The sequence below is a fragment of the Mesoplodon mirus genome (genome assembly GCF_964341445.2).
Source record: "Mesoplodon mirus genome assembly, chromosome: 7".
Taxonomy (NCBI): domain Eukaryota; kingdom Metazoa; phylum Chordata; class Mammalia; order Artiodactyla; family Ziphiidae; genus Mesoplodon; species Mesoplodon mirus.
The window spans coordinates 100402756-100416031 of NC_138983.1; the positions used below are offsets into that span (position 1 = coordinate 100402756).

Genomic DNA, 13276 nt, shown 5'->3' on the forward strand with positions numbered 1-13276 from the left:
CCCACAAGCCCAACTGAAACGAACAAGCCTGCTCACCACACACACAGCTGCCAGAGAACTCCGAAGAGCAACCGGGGCTACCGTCGTCAGGAGCCTGCAGGTTATTTAAACAGTCTGCAGAGAGAGGGGGAGAGAGAGAGAGAGAGAGAAACAAGATAACGCCTGCTGGTAAGAGGCAGATGCTGCTGGAGTTCGGGAACATCTCACGCTGGGGCTGGTGTCACCTCCTGATAAGTCCCACTGCACACGCCTCCAGGTATCTGACTGAAACCTCCCCACGCGTCCACCCGCCTTCCTGAGGGACTGCCCGCCTCACCGCCCCAGCCTGCCAAACAAAAGCTAGCCTGGCTAGCTAAGAGTTTTCCAGCCCCCCACCTCGCAAAACTCAAAGTATGTATCTCTTCTTTGACAGACTAACGTTGGGCCGCTTTTCCCAGTAAAGGGTCACTTAGAGTAAACGGGGGGTGGGGGTAGGGGGAACCCAGGTGAAAGGCTGTGAAGTCACCGTCTAGATGCTTGAACAAGACCGTGTCTTGACCTCTGCCGTACCTGTTAAGAACTTCTCCAGAAGTTCGCTGTGGTTCACTTTCTTGATGGTTCTACCTGAGTACGTAGCCAGGGTAGGATCAGCACCGTAGGAGAGAAGCAAGCGGACAATTTAGAGATGATCATTCTTGACAGCATCGTGGAGAGGCCTAGGAGAGGTGCGGGGGATTACACCTGTGCACGCGACGCTTGCTTCTAAGGACACGGGGCAAAATCGAGCGTGTGTGGCCAAGCCTCGTAGGCGCGCTATTTCACCGAGGAGGTGAGTGTACGGTCGCTGCGACAAATTACTCTGTTATTTCAACACATAACCCTTTACGGGACAGGTGAAGGGACCATCTCAGGCCTAATTCTTCAATGCAAATCTCTCTTAATGCATGGCCCAAGGAGGAACTCAGGCCACGATGAAAACGTTTCCAATGAACTTAAATAGTGACAGACTGTAAGAAGGTAACATACGGCGGGCTGGGGGGAAGAACCCCAGCACCACGGAAGCAGATACGACAAGCCATTGTTACACCATTACAAACAAAACCCAAAAAGTGCAGTTTGTAAAAGAAACTAGGGGCAAAGTGGAACCTCTCCTGAAACCAATTTGGAGATGAGTGATCAACCCTCTCGCCCAGAAGCAGTCGACAGGCAGGGCGAGTTCTCAGGAGGATACAGAGTCCTCCTGCTCGTGTCCGCTGGGGTCAGGAACACTGTCCACAGTCCCATCCAGAAAGGATGCTATTTGGAAACCATGAACCACCAAATACCTTACGGTTTTGCTCATTTTATGACCGTCAGGAAAGCCCCAGTGCCCTGCCTCGTGGTGGCATCCCAGGTACAACCAGAAGATGCTTGGGCTGACTCAGACCTGGGCCTCTGGCCAATAAACCGAGGTCAAGGACAGAGTGGGGGCCAGGCCCGGGGATGTGGGTGGACACGGCAGGTCCTATCAAGCCAGTTGCCACTGGACCTGTCTGTACTCCTGCAACTTTCAACTCACATATATGTTCAAGATTGAGATTCAACAGACGCTGGTGGAGAGTCCAGGGTCTTAAAAGAGAACACCCCTGATTATTCATGCAGGCTCAACATTTTCAGGGACTTCTGTCCATAAGAGCGTCACAGAGTTTTAAAGTTCTATGTAAATTTGCCAGAAAGATCTGTCCGATTCCATTCTAGAGGACTCCGCCACCAGTGTGCTTACATGGCACTCACTCTCTATCTTTCCTTCTGGGGTTCCCTGCACACCCTAAGAACCACTGCCTATGCCCCAACAGGGCCAGGCCAAGAGCAAGACCGCCACTGACCCGGTTCCATCCTGGGCACTGCAGTTGACATCGGCGCCATATTCAAGGAGGTGTCGTACGATGTTGAGCCAACCTCTTGCACAAGCCTCGTGCAGGGCACAGTAACCCGCGTTGTCGCGGTGGTTCACATCACAAATCTTGTTCTCCAGGCAGTACAAGACCACTTCCTACGGGGAGAGGAGAGGAGAGGAGAGGAGATACCATCAGACCACGATACAGTGAACCTTGTAAGCGTGACCTCCCCATAGCTTGGCGGTGCCCACTTTCAAAGGCATACATCCTCGGGGCCAAAAGCCCACCATGGCGCGGGCAGGCGGCAGGCATCCTGGTGGGGGGCGAGAGTGCGTGAGAAGGGCTTGGAGATGCAGACAGTGTTGTCTAAGGCTCTGCTGCACCAGTGGCCTGGCCATGGGCAAGTTACCCTTGAACTTCTCCAAGCTTCCACAGGGCTACTGAGAGGACGCATTCGGATAGCGATGAAAGCCCTCAGCCCAGGGGCCGACGTGACCAGTACAGAGGTGTCACGGCTGCTAACATCTTAGATGACACATTGCCAAGCACAGACCATTCTCACTTGATGGGTCTGTTCGGTCAGTGGCAGTGGACGATAACACAAGTTTAGATCAAAGTATGGATGACCAACACTTAAAGAGAGCTTAAATCAGCCGGAGAACATTCCCCAGCTTAGAGAAGCAGGGACACCCAGGTCAGCTACATCCTCGCGCCCCTTGTTAAGACCCCAAATCAGAACCTGGGCCTCAGATGCTCTTGTCTGTACGTTAAGTAGAGTTAAAGAGAAGCTCTCTCCCTCCATCCTCGAGGAATGACACAAAATGCCTCCAATAACCCCACCCTCTATTTTGCCTCACTCCACCCTCTCGAGTAAATATGAAAATTTTAGACTGATTCTGCCCCAAGTTAATGACAGGAACCTGATACACCACAGGATGCAACCTCCACATTTCAAGAATCAAATAAAACGTTCACCGCCCCACCCCCCACCCCGGAGATGTTCTGTGTCAACACTGTGCATTAGAATCACTGTTATTAACCTTCTTTCTTTGGCTTGTTAAAATATTAATATGAACCACTCCCAGTAAGCAGAGCAGGAACTTATTCAATGTTTTATTACCTTAAGAAAGTTTTCAGACACATCGAAAGCATTTGCCACCAGAAAACACGTTATACTGTTTATACTGGGTAAGTCGTGCCCAGCAGAGAGCCGGCAGGTTCTGAGAGCTGGGAGTAGGCAGAACGTGCATGTGGCCCAACACATGGTCTGCAGGGTAAGGGGGGATGCGATGGGGTCAGAACAGGCCTCCTTGTGACATCTCTCAGGTAACTCATCTGTTAAACCCAAAAAGGGCGTCATCCTAGCCGCCCATAAGTGCGAGATGGGTTCTGTAAAACCTTTTATGCCCTTTGGAGGACACGCCAATCAAAGGTGACCACTCACTTGGGAGCGAACTAGAATGTTCCATTTGCTTACCACGTGAACCCAATGGGGCATGCTGGTAAACCTGGCCATCGGTGCCCTGTTACTTCGGGTCACTGCAGCAGCTCCCTTCCAAAACAAGAGGAGGAAGAGAAAAGGCACGCCCACGAATGCGTTTCTCCGTTTACATCCCAACCTGCCAGAAAGCCCACAATCCTCTGGGCTCCCAGGCCACCTGCCCCGAGCCCTGGTATCCAGGATACCGCATGAAGCTGCTGCGCTTTTAGCAGGCCCTCACTAGCCAGACTTGAGTGGACGGCTGCAAGCTAATGAGTTGTGTGCCCCAGCCAGGGAGAGGCCCTGTCACGTGGCTCTGGGATCAGGTCTGAACGCCACCAACTGCTGTGCACACATCAATTTACTCAACCCAGGGTTTATTTGCTGTGACAATCATGGCCTTCGCCTGGAAACCTTCATCACTACTAGGGCAGATTCAAGGGTACCTAGAAATGAAAGGCCGTCCAAGCTGGTGGGTAAGTCAACTCTCTTCTCCTGGAAGATGGCAGCAAAGGCAGCAGTAGCCCCACGGCCAGGTCAGACTTTTGGCCACGGGCTGTCCTAACTCAACCACGTTGATCCCACTGTTTACACAGTGGTTCCCATTCCCCCAGATGAGGACGTCTTCTGTCACCCACAGGAACCCAGGAGATAGCAGGAAAGGAAGGTAGTACTATCCTCATTCAACACTTGGAAACTGAGGCCCAGAGATATTAAACCCCAAGTTCAATTAACATGAAGTACTAGACCTATAACTCAGGTCTTTGGTACCTGGTCAGCTGGGAAGATTCAAAAGGCCCAAGAGGGCCCCAGTTAGAGGGATGCAATCCAGCTGTGACGAGCATCCCACAGGCCTTCTCTGTTGGGGGTCAAGTGGGCTAACTACACTCTCCTAGCTAGGAGGGTGATGGCCTCTAAATGGATGGCGACCATCGCCACCGACACTTTCTCTAACTGAAAGGTGAAGAGGCGGGGCGAGTCTGTCGACGCAACACATTCCTTGGTTTTATTTTCTCCGCTAGAAATAAACGGGAGTGTCCGAAGGGCAGCCCAGCCATTCCCAAGCAAAGTCAAACTGCTTTTGTCGGACAGCTCTCTGTTCAGCGGCTATAAGCCGAATGCCATTACCTGCAAAATGTAACCATAAAGGCCATAAGCCCGACGTTGTTAGTTAATTAAATGCCTCATTAACTTTTTAAAAAAACATGACTTATTCAATTCATAGAAAATTTAATCATCACCGCTAAAGGCACAAGCATGTGGTTGCACACGGGCGTTTTAGCCTAAGAAATAGAAGCCTTTTTCCCAGGAGGGAATGGTTTGAGGTCTTTGGCCACGCAAGTGATCTATTTAACGCGGATCTGAAGCCAGAGTGTGTTTCTAAACTTCCAGAACCACATTACCATGACATAAAGCTCAGACAGCCTTTATACTGCACATGGTATCTTTGGCTAAGCAGAAGAAAATAACCAAGAATGCTGAAGACAAAACTTCAGGAAAACCCTCCCAAACCACACCCTTATCTGCTTAAGCAAACTTTCCTTCAATTTTAAAAGGTTGAAGCTGCCACATCTCCCAACTGGGCCATCATCCCAACATTTAAAATTCTGCCCAGAGAAATCCCAGAAAGTTGGATTCAAAGTTGAAAGCGTTCATCTACTTGTCACAATGTTCAGCATCAACACTGGTGATCTGTGGAATCTACATATTGAAATTTACATTTGAAGAAAAAAACAAATCCGACCGTAAACATTCCCAAGGCTTCCTGTGCAATCAAAGGCCAGGTAGCCTAAAAAAGTATGGATCAAGTGCCCCTTGGTCCAGGCCTCAGAGCCACCAAACCAAAATGGAAACTGTCTTAGAGGACCAACGAGGGTCTTTTGACGTCTCTGGTCCCAAAGGGAGGCTGCTGGAAATGATGCCAAGTTCACAGGTGGGGCTCGGAGCCCCGCCCTCCACGGCGGGTGCAGCAGCACCCCGCCACCCCCATCTCCAGCATTTGCCGGAAGCGGGAGTCTACTTTCTCAACCCTAACCCAAAAGTTGGGGTTAGGGGTCTCCCCCCCACCTCCAGCGTTTGCTGGAAGCAAGGAGACTATTTTCTCAACCACGGGGGGTCTAGCTCAACACTATGTGCAACATCTGCTCTGTCCTCCTAGGCGCCCGCTCTCAGCTCTTGGGAAACCAACTGGGTGCTCCTTGGACTTCACATGCAAGTAACTGCGCTAACTACCAGAAAGTGCTCTCTAGCTAATGGAGAGGTCTCCAAGAGACGTGTAGATATACACAAGAGCACATTCAACCCACAACAACAAAACACCCCCAAACTAAGCATAGCCCTAGTGCTTCCAACTTCCCACCCACAGTCAGGCCTTAGGGCCAAGGCAGGCACACTTCCAAGGGCTCACGGCACTATGGACCGGGGTGGGGGGACACGACGGGAGACGGGGGACAGGGGCACAGAGCTGGCTGAGGGTGTGGGCGCCAGGGCTCCGGGCCAGCCTGGGTCCTGCCACCCCAGTGCTCAGCCACACCTCCACGCTCAGCCTGCTGAACCGCGTTTTACTGTCACCATTCAACTCCCAGAGGGCTGATGCCAGCACAGAAAAATGCCTTTGCCCTGTGGGCTATTGCATCACAATTGCTACTGACAAGTATGGTGGGGGAACTGCACAGGGCATGGAGAGGCATCTGTCTCACAGAGGTTTTGAACTGTAAAAAGGGCAATTCCAGTGTGAGCCAGTCTTGCTGAGGAGCGTGGTGGGCTGTGGAGCACTGCTGGATTGCTACCTGTACGGGGATCAGCTAACCCCTCTGAGGCTCAGTTTCCTCATCCGAGAGTGGGCTAGTACTCGTTACTCCCAAGTGAAGATGTTAACAGGGTGAAAGGAGTTACTACAGATCACACGGGCTTAGGCAGGTATCAGCTCTCTTTCTATGTTGCTCTAGCAATAGAGGCTGTCACTGTCATCAGCCGTGCTGGGTTGGGATACAGCAGGGTGGACAGGGAGTTTTGTGCAAGGCTCAACCCCTGCTCCCCGCCCATCAGCCCTCGGCTCCCGTGCCCTCTCAGAAAGAGACTGCTCAGGTCTGCCCCACTCCCACCCCTACTCTGCACAGACACGTCCCACCCGCTACCCCACAGGGGCATCACTCTGCCCCAAACAGCACAAGTTAGTAGAGCTAATAACTACTCTCCTTCTTGCTATTCAGAATCCAAAAGGCTCATTAAAATTCCCCTGGTCGCCAAGCCCTGGGTTAGGTCAGATTTTATATCAGAGATAAGTGAGCCAGACTGGCCGAAGCAGCCTACCTGCCTGAACGGGAACGGAACATCAGAGAGGCCTGCCTTTCTTTTCACACCACGACTGAACAAGCCACCAAAGAGCCCGCAGTGTGAGCGGGGCCAACGCAAACACCCTGCTGGAACACCCAGCCCAGCCCGCCACGTGGAGGGGGCTGGGCTCTGAGACCCGCCCCCCATCCCCAGCCAGTGTGTCCCCCACCCAAGGAGCAGCAGCCGGCGGATCCTGATCCGGGGCACCCACAAGGATGCTCACCTCGTAGCCAAGCCGGGAGGCCTGCTGTAGGAGGGTCTCGCCCGCGTTCTTACTGACAATAAGTCTCCGCGCTTCCGGTGGCATCGGGCGGGACTGGGTGGTCTCTGGAGGGGAGCTTGAGCATGTCAGCTGCGAGGCCTGGGAAGCTGATAACAATTGCTGCAAACGGTCCAAGGGCTTCTGGTCCTGCTTGGCTGGCGAAAGATCATAGTCGGAACTGGGCTCAGGCCGCTTTCAAAATCTCCGGACGGTCACCTATCACGAAACCAGGCAGCGCACACATTTCAGGCTGTCCTTCCAACACCCGCCTGGTTCGCCTCCTCCCTGAGTTACAAACCTGAGTGGAGGAAAGCACTTTTCCTCCTCTCTGTCTGGGGGAGGCGGGGCGCGAGGAAGGGGTTGCATTTTTACTAGCTGGAAACTTCACCACCACCCAGGAGACAGGTCCCCTAGGAAGGGGCAGGGACGTTTTGTGGGGAGAGCTTCAGGAAAAGGAAAGCTTTGTCCCCAGAAGCAGAGAAGTAAGCAGGCGGGATGTGCCTGCACAGGCCCGGGGAGCGGGGGAGAGCCAGGGGCAAGAGGTACCTTGCCATCCGCATTGTCCACGTAGGAGTCCCCTGGCAGCGGCAAGCCCCGCCTGGGCTCCTGAGGGATCAAATGCTTGGTTTTGCACGGTCGCTTCCCGGATGGTTTCTCGCTGTTGTCGGTGTATTTCTGCGGCAGGGGCGAAGGCTGCCGATCCATTTCTCCGTCCGTGCACAGCACATCTGTCAGGGGGAGAAGCAGCGGGCGTTACACAGTTGTAGCCGGTGAGGAAAGAAAAGCCCATTGTTAGCACTGATCGTTGGAGCAGCTTCAGTTTTTAAAGATATACCAATTATGTTTTCAAAGCACTAATATTTTAATCATCCCACATTCAACCGGCAAATAGGCTAACCCACGAAACGCCAAATGGCAAGTCGCTTCAAAGGGCCGCAAGAGAGGGCAGAAGCCAGCCCTTCTTGCGCTCCCGTCCCCACCCGTGGGGGGCCTGGGTGCTCGGGACAGGGCGACTGGGGACAGCCTGAGGCTGGAATGAGGGCACTGACAAGCGCCCGGGGTCACCCAAGACTTCCCTTCCTGCCCAGCCGCGGGCTGGGTGATGAGGAGCAGCCCAGGAAGTCGAGCTCCCGCCTCACTGTCCATTCCATAAGGAAGTGTGCAGGCTGAAAGGACCTCATGAAGAAAACTCCCCGCTCGCCACACGCTACTCTTGTCAACTTGGATGGCGCTCAGGTCCCCTCCAGGGCCGTTTCCCACAGAGGGCGAGTGATCCACCCTCCAGGAGCGCCCCCCGCCCCGTGCGTACCTTGTTCATTGTCACTGCATTTAAGGGACTCCTCCAACCAGCTGCTGTTGCTTTTGGCCTCTGCCCTTTTCCTGCCAGGTTTCTCTTCGGAGATGCTATTGCCCTGGGGGGTGACCGCAGGCTGAACCGCCTGGGTCACTTCCTTCCTGCCCTGCCGGCCAGGTTTGCTCTCTGCTCCCCCCGTTCTCTAAGGTGCAGCAAGCGGGGCTGCTTTCTGGGATGGAGCCCTGTTAATTCAATGCACACCTCAGGTTGGTCAGCTCACTATAATGTGGCTCTTCTAAGTGGTTAGAGGAACTGTTTGTCATTTCCCTCTCAGGCCAGTCAGCTAATGGAGAAGTAACTACAAATTAATGAAGAAGCCCCCCGGGGCAGGGGTGGGGGTGGGGAACAAACTGTCTTACACATCACTAACAGGGGTGGGGGAGGGGACGGGTGTGGTCACTGTGTTGGCTGGAACTTGTCACCAAGTCTCGGGAGGGGGCCTATTTGCCTTTGGCCACCTTTGGGCTCCAGCCCCTGCACCTGGCTTTGGGGGGGTGGGGGGTGGGATGGGGGTGGGGGGTGGGGAAGGTGTGAGTGGCTCCCCCCAGGGCTCCAGGGTGGGACTGGAACTTTCCACTGCTCCGCTCCAGGACTTCCGTAGGGTGCCCTGCGGGCCCGAAGCCAAACCAAGCTCACCTTTGGAGACCCGTCTCCGCTTGGCTTTCAGCAGAGAGTCCTCTGGGAGCCCAGTGGTCTCAGTGTGGTTCCTATCGCCAGACACCTTGCGCTTTCTGTTCAGCCGGAGGGTGGGGCTGCGTGACGCGTCCGGGGCCGCCTGGTCGGCGGGGGACTCTCTGGGGGGCCCCGTGTCCATGTCCTCAGGAAGATCACTGTCTTCTGGGGCTTCAAAGCGGTCAGGTTTGCTTCCATCATAACACTCCCCTAGGGGAGGGGAGACAACCCGGAAAGGAGGGAACAAAGGTCACCAGGAGCAGGCAGGACCCCCATGCCCAAGGCAATCTGCTACCAACAGACCGCCCCCCTTTGGAGACCAGGGGCCTCACACGCCGGAAGCACAAAACCCTCAGAAAGACGTCCCGAAGGAAGGACAGCTGAACACAACCAGCAAAGAAAGCAGAAAATGAGGCGCGTAGTCCACTCACAATCCATCCTTCAAGGGTCAATGTGAGGCATCTACACCATACGTCTATAGGCATGTGAGATCACTCCCTAACTGCTTAACTCTCCAAGGTGGCTTACTTTTAAAGGGGGGTGAGTGACCTCACAGTAAGATCCAACCAATCAGGGCAGAGCTACAAATGACTATGGAAACAGCTGCTAGTCAACAAAAAAGGCTGATGTCATCAAGAGACCAAATAGCCCCCAACTGCCATCTACACAGACATAGCACCAATGTTCACTTGGGTCAGCAGGGGCGAGGGTGAAGAAAAAGGGTAGGGAAAGAATGCTGGGAGGCTGGGAAGCTGGGGAGACCAAGGCAAGAGGAGCCTGGCAAAGGGAAAGGAAAGGCTTCCTGGTGCACACACAAGGGTCAAGGGCAATTTCAAAGAACTCAACCAGATTGCTACAAGTCCGTCTGTCCTCTTTCCACACCCGTGGGGGGAAAAGCATTTCACTGCCATCGAGGGGCTGCTCCTATTTCCTGTCTAGGAAGAAGGCCCTCAGTGACACCAGTCACCCACCTGGCACGTCTCCACGCCTTCCTTCCCAGGCAACAAGCATCTAAGGACATTTCAAAGACAAGACTCCAACCCCCTTCATGGGGATGGGGTGGAGGGGGGGGTGCGGCGGGCAGGGCTGAACTGCTTGCTCCTGCCCCCTCTGCTCAATCTAGCATCCACTTGGGGCTTTTCCTCCAATCAGCCCAGCCTAACATCACTCCTCACTTTTGCTCTAGCCAAAGAAACAGTTCAACTGCTTTGCTAGTCACATTGTTTCTAACACACAAAGAATTCCATAATGATCACTGTGCTGTTAAAGAGTTCCCCGAAGATGACCCTGTGTCCATCACCGGCCGGGGGTGGGGGTGGGTGTATGAGTTTGGTATTTCGTTAACACCTGAGCTAAGCTCCCACAGCCCGTTTTTCTAGATGAAATCATGGACACACCCCTCACATGCTGCTCGCATTTCTCCTCCTCTCCCTAGACCACTTCAAGTATCACTCCCACTTCTGCCCAGCCGGCTGGTCCCCTGATCAGCCTCTCTTGGGGGCATTCCCAGCATTTAATGGCAGCCAGTTGTGGGGATGAACCTCACCCTGGCCTGGGCTAGCCTGACCTGTGTTCTCAATGGTGGAACACACTTAGCTTTTCTCCAAGGGTATCCCAAGGTGGGGCAGATCCCCATCTACTCTTGCCGGAATGGTGGAATCACCCCAACCGCGAGGGTCTCCTGCCCCAAACTCCTGGCCTGTGCTTACGGGTGATGCAGCCCAGGCTACCGCAGGCCCGGTGAAGACGGCGTGCTGCAACTCTCACTCCGGCTGCTCTGTGACCCTCTTAAACACTCGGGCAGGAATGGCGCCACTTTACAACTCGGCCCCCCTCACTTGTAAAGTGGGAATGTTACTGCTAGCCTCCCTCCAGGGGTGGGCTTCATAATCACGGGCCGGGCTCAGCACAGAGAAAGGCTGGAAAAATCCCTTTAACCAAAAGATGCCAAGACTTTCAGACCAGCCTGAATCTCAGGCCTGAAATGTAGGAAATTTTAAGAGGTGAGCCCTGCTGGTTACACCATTGGACTTCTCGGGTCCAATCTGGTCCAATCAGCCTTCCCTAAAAGCTCCGTGGGAGGGCATCCATGGAGGAATGGAAGGGCTACCTTAAGAACCCCCATGTCCAATTTGAAAGTTTCTTTTTCCAAACTAGGTCCATCCACCCTTCCCCCAACCCCGGAGCCTTTTAGGGCAAAGATCTCAATTCCCCTCAGCTAAGGCCCCCCAAGACCTTACGCTAGTGTGACCTTACCCAGGCCACTAATAACCCTGAAGGACACCCACCCCGACTGCCCAAGATGCCCATGGCCACCAGCTATGGGGTAGAGGCTCCGTGTCACTTGGAGCTTCTCAAAGACTGTTCTAACCACGACCCACAGGAGGATGACCCTTGAGGGCAAAGGAGATGGGGAGATAAATAGATACACGGGGATCCTAACCATCAGGCTTTGCCATCATTGCTACTTTTGGCCCTTCTAAAAGTGGGAAGCCATGTGCCCTTGGTCACCCAGTCTAAGCAAGATGTGAACGTGGTCCCTGCAGCATGGTCCTATGACTCACAGCACCTATATCCCAAATGCATTATGGTTGTACCACAGCATCACCTCACAGAAGCATCACCACAGCAACATTTACAAGTCACTGTGGCAGCAAAGCACCCTCACCACTGTTGAGCCATGCCCAGTGAGGCCTAAACGAGGTGAGAGGGTTCTGAGTCGCTGGAAGGCTCCCCAGGATTAAAATCCCCTTCTCTGTAGCTTAACTATAGTAGCACCTCCAGTCAGGGCTAACCTTGATCAAAGTTACACCCGCTACACAAGGGGTGCAGGGGATCTCTGTTCCAAAGTAGTTTACAAACGTGCAGGTGCTCAGCTGGAAGAGTTCCCTGAGCAAAGAAGTTTCATGAAGCCCCTCGACTGAGGCTTCCTCCAGCTCCTGGCCAGGCACTGCCACTGAGCAGGTCCTAGGCCTGTCCCAGCCAAGTGGTTGGCAAGGGAGATGGTTACTCCAAGTTTGAGAAGGAAGGGACCAATGCCTCCTTGCCCCGCCCCATCTTCAAATGCCACTGAGGGTTCCTAGTGATGAACTTCCAAGTCTGAGGAACCTCCAAACTCATTTGGTGAACTTCCAAAATAAAAATTTCACTCAGCCACCCATGTGATCATAAAGAATAAATGAGTGTCTCGGCCACTGTGTTTTCAAGTTAATTTCTTTTTTAAACAAGCCCCTAGCAACAAGATGCACCCGCACCAGGACAACCAGGGCCACGCAAACAGCACCCACCACCTTGGAAGCTCCTGGTCCCTCCATGGGTAGGGGCTGCCTCAGAAGGGGGAAGGCATCTTGAAGGCATCCTGGACCCTCTCTGGGACCCCTGCCCGCCCCAAATCCCCGCCCCAGCTCCCATGTGCTCACAGCTCGGCTCTCGGCCACACCGACACCCATGAGAAGGACCTGAGCCCGTATCAGCTCAAGACATGATGGCCCAAGAACAAGAAGGCCCGTTCATATCCAGCTGAATGGAATGAACACCTGCTGTGCCTTGGATGTGGAGGCCGTGGTAAGAACAGTGGCCCCTTCAGGTGACCTTTCCTGACCAGCTAGTTACAAACCCCACGTCTCTACAAGACAGAGGGTGGGTGGGGAACCCACCTCCATTGCCCCAATCTTTCAAACGGAGCCCCTCACCTTCCCCAACCCTTCTCCTGCCCTCCCATGGTGGCCATTCATGGCTCACTGGGCCATGTCCCGGGTGCTCCAGGAAGAGACCCGTCGGTCGGTCTGAGATTGGAGGCAGGCGGTGGGGGGAGGGGGCTTTCGGAATCATCTGGGGCTCAGGCCCTGCTCCCCATCAGCCACACCGAGTTCTCGTCTCCAAGCTCAGCAGGAAAGACTGGGAAGGACGCACACAAACGTCTCTGGGAAGAAGGGCGGGTGAGGCCACTGAGACATGAAGGGCAGCGGCCACCCTGGGTTTGGCCACGTTGCTGGAGAAAAGGGCGAGAAGACTCGAGGCCGGTTAACTGCCCGCTCCCTTCCTCCAGCCTCCCTCACCGTCCACCCAGAACAGGCAGGTCCCCTCCTCAGAAAAGTGCATCCCCGTGAACTTGGCCTTGCCCACTTTTACCACGTCTCTCTGAGAAACTTCCCCAAGAGCTGAGTCATGAGGCCACTCAGGAGAGTAAGGGCTGCGTGTCAGCTGTGAGCACAGGCAAGGAGGGAGGCCTTCTTGCTGCTTCACTCCAGGGTGGCCTGGACCCTCCGTTTTTCATTCCAATCCCGAGGGGGAGGAGCTCGGAATCGTCTACTCCA

General features: G+C 54.1%; 1 pseudogene across 1 annotated transcript in view; it reads right to left on the reverse strand.

The window, feature by feature from the left end:
* The window catches only part of LOC309808909 (BCL-6 corepressor-like), a 36579-nt pseudogene that overhangs the window by 20186 nt on the left and 3117 nt on the right, over positions 1-13276 (reverse strand). The window contains exons 4-10 of the transcript in view: positions 8925-9170; positions 8244-8571; positions 7481-7662; positions 6896-7150; positions 1845-2011; positions 550-695; positions 37-114 (exon numbers count right to left, since the gene is read on the reverse strand). The product of the transcript in view is annotated as a BCL-6 corepressor-like (transcript). The remainder of the gene's footprint in view (positions 1-36; positions 115-549; positions 696-1844; positions 2012-6895; positions 7151-7480; positions 7663-8243; positions 8572-8924; positions 9171-13276) is intronic.